The sequence below is a fragment of the Rutidosis leptorrhynchoides genome, chromosome 4 (assembly GCF_046630445.1).
Source record: "Rutidosis leptorrhynchoides isolate AG116_Rl617_1_P2 chromosome 4, CSIRO_AGI_Rlap_v1, whole genome shotgun sequence".
Taxonomy (NCBI): Eukaryota; Viridiplantae; Streptophyta; class Magnoliopsida; order Asterales; family Asteraceae; genus Rutidosis; species Rutidosis leptorrhynchoides.
This window is the reverse complement of record NC_092336.1, coordinates 53,958,990-53,977,681: the sequence shown is the minus strand read 5'-3', so window position 1 is coordinate 53,977,681 and position 18,692 is coordinate 53,958,990.

Below are 18,692 nucleotides of genomic sequence, written 5' to 3'. Positions count from 1 at the left end.
CCCACACAAGGATTTGGGTTAACTGTAGCACCTCTTGCAGCCTCGACCCATAACATTCTGTCGTTCACTCGCTGATTGATGAGTTCCTAGATTTCTTGTTCCGTCATTTGGTTCAATCGCGCCATAATCTTCAATAAGAATGAAAAAATAATTATTCACATGGAATATTATAGATGTAGTATGTATTTACAGTACATCGTAGCTTATTAATAATATGAACCAGTTATTATTATAAAAGCCTTTTCTTCTTATTAGCATTTTATAATTATATCTAGGGTAGTACCTACCCGTTAAAGTTCATACTTAATAGCTTAGTACGAAAATCAATTACTACCACCCAAATAATACTTAACCATGGAAAATTATTGCATTTCACACTTCACTATTTTACATATGCTTATCTTACATCAAACATTAAGCAAACCACACTAGTAATATTATACAAAACATTATATAATCCCATGGTTTAAAACAACAGCGCATCATTTAACCCAAAGCGTTTGTGTTCAAAGAAATCGCTTAAAGGTTATCCTGGTTGTCTCCCTGCGTTTTGGCTGAGGAACCGAAGAACTGGATGTCGGGATAGAACTAATAGGAATAGCGGGAATAGGTGTGGAAGTATCTGGTGGAGTTGGTGCCACAACATCCTCTCTAGACTCGGGATTTAGATTTTCCATTTCAGTAGCCTTCCGTTTCTTTCCTCGTTCGAACTTGTCTTTCGTAATTTCCTGTATTTCTTCCTCCTCAGGATCACTTTTTCCTCTTCAATTGATTCATCCGGAACTTGTGAGTCTTCCCCAAAGGTGTCGTTTTCATCATCGGATAGATTAATGACTGGAACACCATCTGAAGAGTCTGGTTCGGAGTCGCTGAATGTGATAATAAGTTCTAAGCCAGACATCTATCACATAACAACTAGCACGTTAATACCACATAATATTTACATATTAATTTTTAACCAACAAGGATAAGCAATAGTTTTCGAAATCAAACATGGTCAAAGTCCAGACTCACTAACGCATCCTAACAAACTCGATAAGACACACTAATGCAAATTCTCTGGTTCTCTAAGACCAACGCTCTGATACCACATGTCATAACCTGACCTTAACCATAAGGACGAATACAATAACATATGATTTCATCGCGAGGTATTGACCTCTACATGCGACATTTTGCAAAAACTGCATTAGTTTTTACAATACAAACCATAGCTTTTATTACAAATACAAGGTTTAAACAACTTAATAATGATTATCGTTTAGCGATAATCTTAGACTTACAAACTTTACATGTGATAATAACAATACGACCTCCAACATATTTTACATTACAAATCCTCCGATATGCAGTTTTATTTTTGACACAAATATGCATACTCAAGATCTTGCTTAAATTCAACATGTTGCAGCGGAAGCTTTTAGTTATCACCTGAGAATAAACATGCTTAAAACGTCAACATAAAGTTGGTGAGATATAGGTTTAATGCCAGCAGCATTATAAATATAGACCACAAGATTTCATATATAAACGTTTTAATAAAAATATTCTAAGTTGTTGAGCACTTGATAACCATACTTAACATTTAATCAACGTCGCATATTCCCTTTATTATGAAATCTTACTACACCGTACCAAGTGTAGTTGCCGAAACGAAGTACTGTGCAACCGTTGAATACTGGTCGTCCAGTCCGGTTGGGGTTGTCAGGCCCGATAGATCTATCAACAGGATTCGCGTTTACAATACCTCATGTAAATAATAGTTACCAAGTTACAGGGAAGTATGCCAGTGGTACAACTCAACGTAGAATATATATTTTTAATCACTTGTGTCCATAACGTAAATCATAAAATGCATGTATTCTCATCCCGAAATATTTAGAGTTTAAAAGTGGGACTATATACTCACCTTTTCCTTGAAGGTATTTAACTCGACTTGGTCTCCGATAGATATCACGAACCTAACCATATATATAATATATCAACATATTTTCTTTTCAAGTAATCGTTATATATATATATATATATATATATATATATATATATATATATATATATATATATATATATATATATATATATATATATATATATATATATATATATATATATATATACTTTTAATACTTTTAATATTTTCTTAGTCCGTAGTTAGCAGTCTGTTGTTAATGGTCCACAATTAGTTGCTCAATAAAATAAATAAAGACCCCATCGTATTCGTATTGATCAGAATTAATCTCGACCCATGGTACCATGTTTTAAAATGACGTGTTGCGTACATAAAGTACCGTGTTGTCAGATGACGTGTTGCGTACAATCATGAGGTCTTATGATTAATCTTCTCGTGTTGTTTACGGGTGGTCCTGGAATATATAAAATCAAATCATAAGTAAATATATATTAAATATTATATTAATTAGCCAAGATATGATTAATCCGATTTTGTCATAATATGATATATTACAGGTTTTGAAGTGTTTTAAAAATCAAATTAGAAGGATCTATTTAGTTTGCGAACAGGTTTGAAATCATTCAAACTATGTTCTTGTTGTTAAAAATTTTATAACACAAAATAAGATAGCTATATAAATATGAATCGAATAAGATTATGAATAAGGTTACTACCTCAAGTTACTTGGATAAAGCTACTGGAAAAGATAGAAAATAATCTTGATCAAACTTTCTTATGATGATTATAGGTTGTTCATGAAGCTAGTTCTTCATGAGTATTTGCTGAGATTGTGAAGAACACTTAGAGTTCCTAAGAGTGTGTTTTTTTTTGTTAGAGAAAGATGGTTGTAAGAATGAAATGAAAAAAACCAAGGTGATGGTGATACTTATAGGACAGTCTGGTTGTTGAGGGAACAAGGATAAATTATTGTGTTGAATTTTTGAGTAATAATGTATGCTAGCTTACAAATAAGATTCCCTCTTATCTAGGGCAGATCTAAAGCTGATAAGGATATTGATTTGATGTGTATTTACCAATAGTAAATACGTATGGATGATGGGTATGATACGGTAAAAGAAGCTCAAAATCGGGCTTTTATTTTGGGTCCAACCGGGCCAAAAATAAAATTTTAAGACATTTTTAATAAAGCAATGTTAGCCCAAAAAAAAAATTTCCAAGCTGACCTGGCAGCTCGACCCCAGCCAGAGGCTCTGCCCCTTAGACCCCGCCAGGGGTTGCCACCCCTTGGACCCCGCTTATCGGGGGCGCTGCCCCCGAACCCCCGTCATAATCAAGATAAGTTCAAACAAGTGTGCACTCCACACTTCCCCAAACTTGTTCGATATTTATCAAGATTATTTTGGTTACAAATTAATCCCATTACACTTAAATCATATTGGTGACATAAATCACAACACATTATAGATTGTAAGTATATATGTCAAAGAACGTTACATATAGTTATCGTTTTGAAAACTTAAGTTAGTGGTCTCAAAGTATACTTATAACTCATTGTTGTTAGTTCACAATGAAATGTTAAACCATCCTTAAATCATGTTAAATATGTATAGATATGTACATATACATAATCATATAATTATCGTGTGTTATATAGTTCGTGATATCATCGGTCAAATTGGACGGTCAAACGTTGTGTAAAACTCTTTTCAAAAATATAAGTCTCAACAGTTAGGATTGCTTATCATGTTGGTAAGGTTTAATTTATGTAAATATTAATCTCATAAGTATAGAACGATCGGAAAATTCTGGGTCGTTACAGTATCCGAGCGTTGGTATTAGAGAACCAGAAAATTGTATTAGTGTGTCTTACCATGTTTGTTAGGATGCATTAGTGAGTCTGGACTTCGACCGTGTTTTCTTTAAAAATGATTGCTTAACACTTTTTGTTGGAAACTATATATTATTAACATGTAAATATTATGTGATATATTAATCTCTTAACGTGTTTGATATTGTGTGATAGATGTCTACCTCTAGTACAAATCCCATCGACTCACCTAATCATAATGAAGAGTCGAATATATTTTGGGAAGATTCACAAATTCTCGAGGAAGAACCGGAAGAGGAAGAACCGGAAGAGGAAGAATCGAAAGAGGAGGAACCGGAAGAGGAGGAACCAGAAGAAGAGGAACCGGAAGAAGAAGAGGTTTCGGAGAATGAAATATTAATACCTACAGTAAAACGATTAAATAAAAGAAGATCCTCAACCAATGGTCCAAAATTAAAAATGGTCAATGGTGTTTCCGCCTAAGAAGCAAAATATTGGAAAGATTACCAATTTTTCGATGAATTGGATCCCGATGAGGAATTCGATGATGTTATAGAAATTACCTCGAGCCAAATTAATAAAGTAAAAGAAAATAATAAGGGAAAAGGTATAAAAATAGAGAAACCTGATTCCAACCCCGATGAACTTTATATGTATCGGCAACATCCGTATTTCCTAAATTGTAACAATAACCCGGGAACCTCTAAACCACCAGGTTTTTCTAAACCATTGTGGAAAACGACGGCTCGTATTAGAGGAACACCATATATCCCTAGAAAATTAGGAAAACAAACCAAGTCCGAAGAAGAAGAAACCACTGATTCAGATTAGAGGGTTGTAATCATGTTGTGTATTATATGTATTGTAGTATGCTTGTACTTTTATGTTCTATGTAAAAAAAATTGCTTGTATTGTTTGTTAATTATCTTTTACGAATCTAATCCTTGTCTATTTTACAGTATAAAAACAAAATGGACGTTAAGGGTAGAAAACCGACTATTTTAGAAGACCTACCAGAGGATATAATTGAGGAAATCTTGTCTAGAGTCGGTCAGAATTCATCAGCACATTTAGTTATGTCGAAATTAACTTGTCAAATATTTGAAAAACTTTCCCGAAATGCCTTAGTTTATAAAAGGCTTTCCTTTGATAGGTGTGGTATATCATATTGGGGAGACCGTAAGTTACGTCGTGTTTTCTTTAAAGAGTTAAATGCTGGGAACCCAAATGCAATTTTACGCTACGGGTTAAGAACCTATTTTGACTCAACATATCCCAACATAGGATTTCGTGAGTTAGAAAGAGCTTCTAACATGCAACATAAAGAAACATATTATACTTACGAGTTAGTGATGTTCGCTTCTTACCAAAGTGAGAAAAAGAACATCATATTATAACTTTTAAATAAAACCTTCCCACAAGTGACGGATTCAGTAGTTGGGGTGAGAAACAAGGTTTTTAGATTATTACGGGGCTGTTGGACATTACGAAACCCTCGTTCTTTTGACGACATTACAACATGCTGCCTAGCCAATGGTCATAACGGTTACTTTCCACAAGACCAAGGATGGGAAGTCATCTTAGTAAAACCAGAATGCATGACTTGTTTTGGACTTATGAATTACGTGTCTTTATTGCCTTTGCTGAACGACTTGCGTATTAATTAGAATTACCTTTATAGCTGCCGAGTAGCAAAGTTATTATGTGTTATATTTCATCCTATATGTATTATAAGTGGTATTGTATGTTTGTAAAATATTGTATAAAAGTTTGAACGCGAAATATTATTGTAATAAGTTTTTCATATAGAATCGTAGTAGTTGAATTGTATAATAGCTACTAAGTATGAACTTAACAGGTAGGTACTACCCGAATTAAAACTATAAAATGCTAATATGAAGAAAAAGCTTTTATAAATAAGTTCATATTATGCTACGAAATACTATTGACTACTCTTAAATTCTATATGATTAACTCAATTCTTTTGCCTATTTTTGAAGGAAATGGCACCGACGACTCGTCAGAACTTGAACATGAGTGAGGAAGACTTCTGTGTTTTCCTTGCTGCGACCATAGCCGCAGTGCAGGCTGCAATGTAAAATAACAACAATAACTCTGGTTCTAGTAGTGGAACTAATTCCACAAGAAATCGTGTAGGATGCTCCTACAAAGAATTCACTGCCTGCAAACCTTTGGAATTCGATGGAACCGAGGGTCCAATCGGATTAAAACGGTGGACTGAAATGGTTGAATCGGTGTTTGCCATAAGTAAATGTACTAAATAAGACAAAGTAAAGTACGCTACGCATACCTTCATAGGTATTGTGTTAACATGGTGGAACACCTACCTTGAGCAGGTGGGACAAGATGTTGCTTACGCACTACCGTGGTCAGCATTCAAGCATTTAATGAACGAGCAGTACCGTCCCAGAAACGAGGTCAATAAGCTCAAGGTAGAGCTTAGAGGGTTACAAACACAAGGATTTGATATTACCACGTATGAACGACGATTCACAGAGTTGTGCCTATTATGTCCGGGAACGTTCGAAGATGAAGAAGAGAAAATCGACGCATTTGTAAAAGGGTTATCAGAAAGGATTCAAGAAGATGTGAGTTCACACGAGCCCGCCTCCATACAAAAAGCAAGTCGAATGGCTCATAAACTCATAAATCAGATTGAGGGAAGAATCAAAGAGCAGGCAGCCGAAGAAGCCAACACGAAACAAGTCAAGAGGAAGTGGGAAGAAAATAGTGACAAGAGTCACCAACAAAACAACAGTAACAATCACTTCAACAACCAACACATTAATCACAACTACAATCGCCCCATTTTTCGCAAAAACGAATGCAACAACAACTATCCTAACAACAACAGCCACAATAACCATCCTAACAACAATAACAATCACAACAACAACCAAATCAATAACAACAATGGCAACAACAATCAGAACAATAAATATCTAAGGTGTGGAGGGTATCATCCAGATAAGTTCTGTGTAGTAGTGTGTACCAAGTGTAATAGAACCGGACATAGTGTAACGAAGTGTGATGTCTATGGACCAAAGGCATATAAAAATAACAGAACAAATAATTCCATTATTTTTTACGGATGCGGAAAGCCGGGCCATTTCAGTAAAGCATGCCCTAATCAAGGGAATAATAATGGGCAAGGCCGTGGATGAGTCTTCAACATTAATTTGGCAGAAGCGCAGAAAGACTCGGAGCTTGTTACGGGTACGTTTCTTATTGACGATAAATCTGCTTATGTTTTATTTGATTCGGGTGCGGATAGAAGCTATATGAGTAGAGATTTTTATGCCAAATTAAATTCTCCATTAATGCCTTTGGATAATAAATTTTTACTCGAATTAGCAAACGGTAAACTAATTACAGCAGATAAAGTATGTCGGGATAGAGATATTAAACTGGTTGACGAAACATTTAAAATTGATTTAATACCAGTCGAGTTAGGGAGTTTTGATGTAATAATTGGCATGGATTGGTTGAAAAAGGTGAGAGCAGAAGTCATTTGTTACAAAAATGTGATTCGCATTGTGCGTGAAAAAGGAAAACCTTTAATGGTGTACGGAGAAAAGAATAACGCGAAATTAAATCTTATTAGTAGTATGAAGGCGCAAAAACTAATAAGAAAAGGTTGTTACGTCATTCTAGCACACATCGAGGAAGTTAAACCTGAAGAAAAGACCATCAGTGATGTTCCCATCGTAAAAGAATTTCCCGATGTATTTTTGAAAGAATTACCGGGATTACCCCCACATCGATCCGTTGAATTTCAAATAGACCTTGTACCGGGAGCTACACCAATAGCTCGTGCTCCATACAGACTCGCACCCAGTGAAATGAAGGAACTCCAGAGCCAATTACAAGAACTTTTAGAGCGTGGTTTCATTCGACCAAGCATATCACCGTGGGGAGCTCCTGTTTTGTTTGTCAAGAAGAAGGATGGTACATTTAGGTTATGTATCGACTACCGAGAATTGAACAAACTTACCATCAAGAACCGCTACCCACTACCAAGAATCGACGATTTATTTGATCAACTACAAGGATCGTCGGTTTATTCGAAGATTGATTTACGTTCTGGGTATCATCAAATGCGGGTGAAGGAGGATGATATTCTAAAGACTGCTTTTAGGACGCGTTACAGTCATTACGAGTTTATGGTTATGTCGTTTGGGTTGACTAACGCACCAGCTATGTTCATGGACCTCATGAACTGAGTGTGTGGACCATACCTTGACAAGTATATCATTGTTTTCATCGATGACATACTTATTTACTCAAAGAATGACCAAGAGCACGAAGAACATTTGAGAAAAGTGCTAGAGTTGTTAAGGAAAGAAAAACTGTACGCTAAGTTTTCAAAATGTGCATTTTGGTTGGAAGAAGTTCAATTCCTCGGTCATATAGTGTACAAAGAAGGTATTCAGGTAGATCCAGCAAAGATTGAAACCGTTGAAAAGTGGGAAACCCCGAAAACTCCGAAGCATATACACCAATTTTTAGGACTAGCTGGTTACTACAGAAGGTTCATCCAAGATTTTTCCAGAATAGCAAAACCCTTAACTGCATTAACGCATAAAGGGAGGAAATTTGAATGGAAGGATGAACAAGAGAAAGCATTTCAATTGTTGAAGAAAAAGTTAACTACGGCACCTATATTGTCATTACCTGAAGAGAATGATGATTTTGTGATATATTGTGACACCTCAAAGCAAGGTCTCAGTTGTGTATTAATGCAACGAACGAAAGTAATTGCTTATGCGTCTAGAAAATTGAAGATTCATGAGCAGAATTATACGACGCATGATTTGGAATTAGGCGCAGTTATTTTTGCATTAAAGACTTAGAGGCACTACTTATATGGGGTCAAAAGTATTATATATACCAACCACAAAAGTCTTCAACACATATTTAATCAGAAACAACTGAATATGAGGCAGCGCGGGTGGATTGAATTGTTGAATGATTACGACTTTGAGATTCGTTACCACCCGGGAAAGGCAAATGTGGTAGCCGACGCCTTGAGCAAAAAGGACAGAGAACCCATTCGAGTAAAAGCTATGAATATAATGATTCACAATAACCTTACTACTCAAATAAAGGAGGCGCAACAAGGAGTTTTAAAAGAGGGAAATTTAAAGGATGAAATACCCAAAGGATCGGAGAAACATCTTAATATTCGGGAAGACGGAACCCGATATAGGGCTGAAAGGATTTGGGTACCAAAATTTGGAGATATGAGAGAAATGGTACTTAGAGAAGCTCATAAAACCAGATACTCAATACATCCTGGAACGGGAAAGATGTAAAAGGATCTCAAGAAATATTTTTGGTGACCGGGTATGAAAGCCGATGTTGCTAAATACGTAGCAGAGTGTTTGACGTGTTCTAAGGTCAAAGCGGAGCATCAGAAACCATCAGGTCTACTTCAACAACCCGAAATCCCGGAATGGAAATGGGAAAACATTACCATGGATTTCATCACTAAATTGCCAAGGACTGCAAGTGGTTTTGATACTATTTGGATAATAGTTGATCGTCTCACCAAATCAGCACACTTTCTGCCAATAAGAGAAGATGACAAGATGGAGAAGTTAGCACGACTGTATTTGAAGGAAGTCATCTCCATACATGGAATACATTACAGCAAGCATTAGGAACTCGTCTAGACATGAGTACTGCCTATCATCCACAAACTGATGGTTAGAGTGAAAGGATGATACAAATGCTTGAAAACATGCTACGAGCATGTGTTATTGATTTCGGAAACAGTTGGGATCGACACCTTCCGTTAGCAGAATTTTCCTACAACAATAGCTACCATTAAAGCATTGAGATGGCGCCGTTTGAAGCACTTTATGGTAGAAAGTGCAGGTCTCCAATTTGTTGGAGTGAAGTGGGGGATAGACAGATTACGGGTCCAGAGATAATACAAGAAACTACCGAGAAGATCTTCCAAATTCAATAACGGTTGAAAACCGCCCAAAGTCGACAAAAGAGCTACGCTGACATTAAAATAAAAGATATAGAATTTGAAATTGGAGTGATGGTCATGCTTAAAGTTGCACCTTGGAAAGGCGTTGTTCGATTTGGTAAACGAGGGAAATTAAATCCAAGGTATATTGGACCATTCAAGATTATTGATCGTGTCGGACCAGTAGCTTACCGACTTGAGTTACCTCAACAACTCGCGGCTGTACATAACACTTTCCACGTATCGAATTTGAAGAAATGTTTTGCTAAAGAAGATCTCACTATTCCGTTAGATGAAATCCAAATCAACAAAAAACTTCAATTCATCGAAGAACCCGTCAAAATAATGGATCGTGAGGTTAAAAGACTTAAGAAAAACAAGACATCAATTGTTAAGGTTCGATGGAATGCTCATAGAGGACCTGAGTTCACCTGGGAATGAGAAGATCAGATGAAGAAGAAATACCCGCACTTATTTCCAGAAGATACGTCAACAACTCCAACTGCTTAAAATTTCGAGACGAAATTTATTTAACGGGTAGGTACTGTAGTGACCCGAACTTTTCCATGTTTATATATATTAAATGAAATTGATATTTATATGATTAAGTGTTTCCAACATGTTAATCAATCAAACTTATTAATGCTTGATTAATTGAAATAGGTTTCATATAGACAATTGATCACCCAAGTTGACCGGTGATTCACGAACGTTAAAACATGTAAAAACTATAGGATGACATATATATGGATATATATATATATATATATATATATATATATATATATATATATATATATATATATGTATATATATATATATAGTTAACATGATATTATGATAAGTATGTATCTCATTAGGTATTTTAACAATGAGTTATATACACAAAAATGAGACTATTGAATTAAGAAACTCGAAAACGATATATATAACGATTATCATTATAACAACGTCTTACTAAATACATATGAATCATATTAAGATATTGATACACTATTTTTAATCATGATAAATGATAAGCAAACATATCATTAAGTGTATTAACAATGAACTACATATGTAAAAACAAGACTACTAACTTAAGGGTTTCGAAACGAGACATATAGGTAACGATTATCATTGTAACGACATTTAAATGTATATATATCATATTAAGATATATTAATTCATCATATTATTATGATAATATAATAATTTAACATATCATTAGATATAATAAATAATGGGTTAACAACATTTAACAAGATCGTTAACTTAAAGGTTTCAAAACAACATTTACATGTAAAGAATAACGATGACTTAACGACTCAGTTAAAATATATATACATGTAGTGTTTTAATATGTATTCATACACTTTTGAAAGACTTCAAGACACTTATCAAAGTACTTCTAATTAACAAAAATGCTTACGATTACATCCTCATTCATTTTCATCAACAATTTTACTCGTATGCACTCGTATTTGTACTCGTACAATACACAGTTTTTAAATGTATTTACTATTGTTATATACACTCCAATGATCAGCTCTTAGCAGCCCATGTGAGTCACCTAACCATGTGGGAACCATCATTTAACATCTAGCATGAAATATCTCACAAAATTACAAACTCATGGAGCCTATATGGAGACTAACATTCACGTGAAGTATGGTGTACACAAACACTTTCATTTTGCAACTTACATGCATCAAACTACTCTCTCTCAAGTGTTCTTCCATTGTTCTAAGTGTTCTTCATCATCTTCATCAAAATCTAGCTCAATCTAGTTCATAAATCCATACATAAACCAAGTTATAAAACAACTACTCAAGAACAGACCAACAACACTTCCAAGTTTGCTAGCTTACTTCCAATCTTGCAAATCCATTTCAAGTGATCATCCAATCTCAAGAAATCTTTCTTATTTACAGTAAGATATCTTTCTAATACAAGGTAATACTCATATTCAAACTTTGATTCAATTTCTATAACTTTAACAATCTTATTTCGAGTGGAAATCTTACTTGAACTTGTTTTCGTGTCATGATTCTACTTCAAGAACTTTCAAGCCATCCAAGGATCCTTTGAAGCTAGATCTATTTTTCTAATTTCCAGTAGGTTTATCCACAAAACCTGAGGTAGTAATGATGTTCATAACATCATTCGATTCATATATACAAACCTACTTTATTCGAAGGTTTAAACTTGTAATCACTAGAACATAGTTTAGTTAATTCTAAACTTGTTCGCAAACAAAAGTTAATCCTTTTAACTTGACTTTTAAAATCAACTAGACACATGTTCTATATCTATATAATATGCTAACTTAATGATTTAAAACCTGAAAACACGAAAAACACTGTAAAACCGGATATACGCCGTCGTAGTAACACCGCGGGATGTTTTGGGTTAGTTAATTAAAAACTATGATAAACTTTGATTTAAAAGTTGTTCTTCTGGGAAAATGATTTTTCTTATGAACATGAAACTATATCCAAAAATAATGGTTAAACTCAAAGTGGAAGTATGTTTTCCAAAATGGTCATCTAGACGTCGTTCTTTCGACTGAAATGACTACATTTACAAAAATAACTTGTAACCTGTATTTTCGACTATAAACTTATACTTTTTCTATTTAGATTCATAAACTTAAGTTCAATATGAAACCATAGCAACTTGAATCACTCAAAACGGATTTAAAACGAAGAAGTTATGGGTAAAACAAGATTGGATAATTTTGCTTGTTGTAGGTATGTGAAATTTGTAACAAATCTATACAAATCATATCTTAGCTAACTTATATTGTATTATACATGTATTCTAATATATTATGTAATCTTGGGATACCATAGACACGTATGCAAATGTTTTGACATATCATATCGACCCATGTATATATATTATTTGGAACAACCATAGACACTCTATATGCAGTAATGTTTGAGTTAGCTATACAGGGTTGAGGTTAATTCCAAAAATATATATACTTTGAGTTGTGATCTAGCCTGAGACATGTATACACTGGGTCGTGGATTGATTCAAGATAATATATATATATCGATTTATTTCTGTACATCTAACTGTGGACAACTAGTTGTAGGTTACTAACGAGGACAGCTGACTTAATAAACTTAAAACATTAAAACGTATTAAAAATGTTGTAATTATATTTTGAACATACTTTGATATATATGTACATATTTGTTATAGGTTCGTGAATCGACCCGTGGCCAAGTCTTATTTTCCGACGAAGTGAAAATCTGTGAAAGTGAGTTATAGTCCCATTTTTACTATCTAATATTTTTGGGATGAGAATACATGCAGTTTTGAAAATGATTTACAAAATAGACACAAGTATTGAAACTACATTCTATGTTGAATCGTTATACCGGATATCGCCCTTGTTGAACTTGGTAGCCTAAGAATTGGTGTTTATTATAATTGCCACCAATTGACGCGAATCCTAAAGATAGATCTATGGGCTTTGACACGCCCCAGTCAGAGAATTTGAACTGCTTTAGTACTTCGATATTTATATATGGGGATATTCTAGATGCATTTGTTAATGTCAGTTACCAGGTGTTCAACCATATGAATGATTTTTATGCAGATTGCATGTTATTAAAAGATGAAATCTTGTGGTCTATTATTACAATTTGATATATAGGTTAAACCTATAACTCACCAACATTTTTGTTGACGTTTAAAGCATGTTTATTCTCAGGTGATTATTAAGAGCTTCCGCTGTTGCATGCTAATTTATGGACAAGAGTTGGAGTCAGCATGCTTGTATAATATTGTTTAAAAACTGCATTCGAAGACATATATATTGTTGTGTAATATTATTGTAAACCATTATGTAATGGTCGTGTGAAAACGCTATATTTTAGATTATCATTATTTGATAATCGTCGTAATATTTTAAAGGTTATGGTTTGTTTTAAAAATCGAATGCAGTCTTTGAAAAACGTCTCATATAGAGGTCAAAACCTCGCAACGAAATCAATTAATATGGAATGTTTATAATCGATATGAACGGGACATTTCAAACACTACCAAAACATAGCTAGAGACTAGATGAACAACTTTAACGCTTGCACTTTAACTCGAAACAAGTTTCTTCCTTCTTTATTTAAGCTTTCTCTCTCTTAAATGGGTTCTCTCTCTAAAATTGAAGTGGAGGGGATAAGGTTGGTGTGAGAGGAGTAAATGACACCTTGGAACTGATCTTGTGGCCTTAAATTCGTTCTCCAAGTGAAAATACCAAAATGCCCTTCCTCAATTTAAATAAAACAAAAGAGACACCACCTGACGCTTGTGATGACCCGGGAATTTCCGACCAAATTTAAACTTAATTTTTAAATGATTTTGACACGATAAGCAAAGTCTGTAATGTTTAGTCTCAAAACTTCTTGAACTGTTTACATAGATTCATTTGACCCTTGACAAATTTCAATGATTCACGAACAATTGGTTGTATGTAAATATATAGATATAAATATAAATATAAGAGTATATATATAACACCTTCCATAAATAAAATACACTCTAATTAAGTAAGAATGTAAAACAGAATAATTAAGTACAATTAAAATGAGTAAATATAAACATGTACATGATATTATGTATATATATGATTTCTATTAATCACTATAATTATATTGTAGTATATATATATATATATATAAATATATATATAAAGTATATTAGATATAAATGGTTTCAAACATAACTTGAAAACGTTGTTAATGTATTAAAGGTATAACGTTATACTTTGAGTTTAATTGTTTAATAAATATAGGTAGTTATCTATTTAATATTTAAAACATAATTGTATATATAATAATATGTATATAAATTGATACATGAGTTCTATTCATAAATATTATTAAATTGTTAAATATATATACATACATAATTGATAGATATTAAAGATTCAATATATGCTATAATTGTGACGACCCAGAAATTTCTGACCAAATTTATACTTAATCTTTAAATGATTTCGACACGATAAGCAAAGTCTATAATGTTGAACCTCAAAATTTTTGAACTAGTTTATGAAATCATTTGACCTTCGACCAGTTTCGACGATTCACGAACAATTGTTTGTAAATAAATATGTATATATATAAATATAAATGTAGGTATATATATAATAATTGGAAACAATAAAATATAATTAAATATGTAGAATAAGATACAAAATAATTAAGTTTTAATTTAAAATGAATCTGTGTATAAATATAGTTATTATATTAATATTATTATTATTAATTCTATTATTATTATTATTGTTAGTATGTTTATGTTTATTATTGTTAATATAATATAATTATTATTAATTAGTATTATTATTATTAATATATTAATTAATTAATAATAATAATTAAATACAACAATTAAATAGACTGATAACCGAATTTGTTCTTTTCCTTTCTACTTTATTTTTTTTCCTCTTCTACTGCTCAACTTTGTTTCCTTGTATGCATATTGCTAGGTGTCAACTTCAATTCACACTACAATTACAATAAATATCAATTATGGTTGCTACTCGATCACCTAACTTTTCTTGTTTCTAATAGATATCTTCCTCCACCATCTAAATATTATATATGTACATAATTATCACACATACACTAACAAAACACTTGTATATTTCATTTTTTGTTTTAGTTACAACCACAAAACAAGCATCAATTATATCGTGCCTTTTAACTCACCAATCCACCACACTTTAACAATTCTTAAATAATAATACATTCGATATTACTCTCAAAAACCACCATCAAAGATCATCACAAAACCATATTTTTTTTACTACTACTGCTATCTTCAAATTCATTGCTGCTAGTTCCATTATGGTTTTCATTTCTAAACAATCAAATGAAAAATCCAACGAAACAAAACCCATCAAAAACACTCACTTCACAAATAAAAGGGATCAACCATCATTGAACATTCTTTAAAACAAAACGAGCTAATACTATACCTGCTGCTATTCGATTTAAACATCACAACTCATCATCTTCTTCCTATTCCTGCTCACTGCTCTAGTTCTCTTTCTTCATGTTTAATCAACTGCAAACTGCTGCTATTTCTACTTCTGACTTCGCTGCAAACCAAGGTATAATTAGTCAACTCCTATATTTCTTGTATTCCTTTTAGTTTGACAACCAAGAACATGGTCTACTATATACTTATTACTTCTTGTTTCCTGCTAATCTACAACCCTTTACTTGTTCTGCTGATCGACACTTGAGCCACCACTTCAACCATCGCAAAACTCTTATTATTATTATTTTTTTTTTTTTTTATCATCGGAACAAAACCATTTAAAACCACTTGTATTTGCAACAGTACCTGCTACTCCCTGATTAACATTTGAATAATCACAGGACCAATTTAATCCCTAAAATAAAAATCGAAATTTTTTTTTTTAACAAAAATCATAACTATGAACACAAAATTTAGAATAAGCAATTCAATCAGACCAGTAAGATCCTTAGTATACGGGTAAATTAGAATAAAATTGAATTACTTATCTAGATCTTTGATTGTGCTTATCGATTGAAGCAGAAACTCGAAACCTTCGTTGTTAAAAGCAGTTACTCCGCTGATTCGCACGATGTTACGGCTGTCTTCTCCTGTATCTGATTGATCAATTGAGGAACCCATGAACCAGATCGATTTTGTGGTTGCTGTTTCAGTTGTCTGGACCGAATGATCCTATCACTCACCCATCGGGTTATATTTGATACAACTTAGGGCCAAATTAAACTAAATTGGATTTGCAAAAGGGCTTCTTTTTTAATTGTTAATGGACTTCCAAGATCCACTTGTTATTTAAGGTATAATATTTATTATTATTATTATTACTAATATCATTAATATTATTATTATTACTAATATTATTATAATTATCATTAGAGTTATTATTGTTATAATTACTACATTGGTATGAATATTATTATTATTATTATTATTATTATTATTATTATTATTGTTGTTGTTGTTGTTATTGTTATTGTTATTGTTATTAACAAGTATTAGTATTGTAAGTATTATCATTTTTAAGTATTAAGAATATTATGATTATTGTTATTATTATCATTATTATATTTATTATAATTACTGTTATTAGTACTATAATTATTAAGGATAGTATTTTTACAAATATATGTATTATGATGGAAATCCATTTATAAATACAAATATGAATATCATTATTATTAATGTATTTATTAATATCATATAGCTTTAACATTTTTCTACTGGTATAACTATTATTATTATTAATACGATTAGGATTATTATTATTATCAACAAAAGTATTATGAATGTTATCATGTTTTACAAAAATTATTATGTTGTTATTATTAAAAACTATTATTATTATTGCCTTTTTACCAGTAGAATACATGGGCTGAGAATACATGGGCAATTTTTATAAATGTTTTACGAAATAGACACGAGTACTTGAAACTACATTATATGGTTGTGATAATGCTAAAAACGAACATATATTTCATAGCATTATTCCTCAAGAAAGACAAGCTTTTAGTTGCAATTGTTCTATTTACAAGTGATATTCGTTTAAATAATAAAAGGTGAAGACAAAAGACAGATTCGACGATTTGAAGACGCAAACGACCAGAAAGCTCAAAAGAACAAAAGACAATCAAAAAGGTTCCAATTATTGATAAGAAACGTCTCGAAATCACAATAGTACAAGATTCAAAACGCAAAGTACAAGATATTAAATTGTACGCGAGGACGTTCGAAAAACCGGAACCGGGACCAGAGTCAACTCTTAACGCTCGACGCAACGGACTAAAAATTACAAGTTAACTATATATATAAATATAATATAATATATAATTAATTATATTAATTATATATATATTATATATATATTATTAAAACCGTCGGCAGCCAGAAACTCCAAGGGTGTGAAATGAAAATACCTCTCCGCGACTCGCGGAGTTTGAAGGGCTTTTTGCCGCGAGTCGCGGAGCCCCAAAATTCATTTCTGGCTATAAAGCCAACCGAATTCTGATCGAATTTAACATCTTTTTTTCATCTCTCTCTCAATATATACGAGTAATATATATTTATATTTATAATTTATATTTTAATTTTAATTATAATTCTAATAATAAGGGTATGTTAGCAAATGTTGTAAGGGTGTAAGTCGAAATTCTGTCCGTGTAACGCTACGCTATTTTTAATCATTGTAAGTTATGTTCAACCTTTTTATATTAATGTCTCGTAGCTAAGTTATTATTATGCTTATTTAAAACGAAGTAATCATGATGTTGGGCTAATTACTAAAATTGGGTAATTGGGCTTTGTACCATAATTGGGGTTTGGATAAAAGAACGACACTTGTGGAAACTAGGCTATGGGCTATTAATGGGCTTTATATTTGTTTAACTAAATGAAAGTTTGTTAATGTTAATATAAAGATTTACAATTGGGCGTCCCTATAAACTACCATATACACTCGATCGGACACGATGGGCGGGGTATTTATATGTACGAATAATCGTTCATTTAACCGGACACGGGAATGGATTAATAGCCACTAGAATAATTAAAACAGGGGTGAAATTACATTCAAGGGTAATTGGTGTAATTGTTAACAAAGTAGTAAAACCTTGGTTTACACGCAGTCGATAACCTGGTGTATTCATTAAACAAAGTATTAAAACCTTGTTACAATTCGAATCCCCAATTAGTTGGAATATTTATCTTCGGGTATAATAATAATTTGACAAGGACACTTGCAATTTATATTTATGACTGATGGACTGTTATGGACAAAAACCAGACGGACATATTGAATAATCCAGGACAAAGGACAATTAACCCATGGGAATAAAACTAAAATCAACACGTCAAACATCATGATTACGGAAGTTTAAATAAGCATAATTCTTTTATTTCATATTTAATTTCCTTTATTT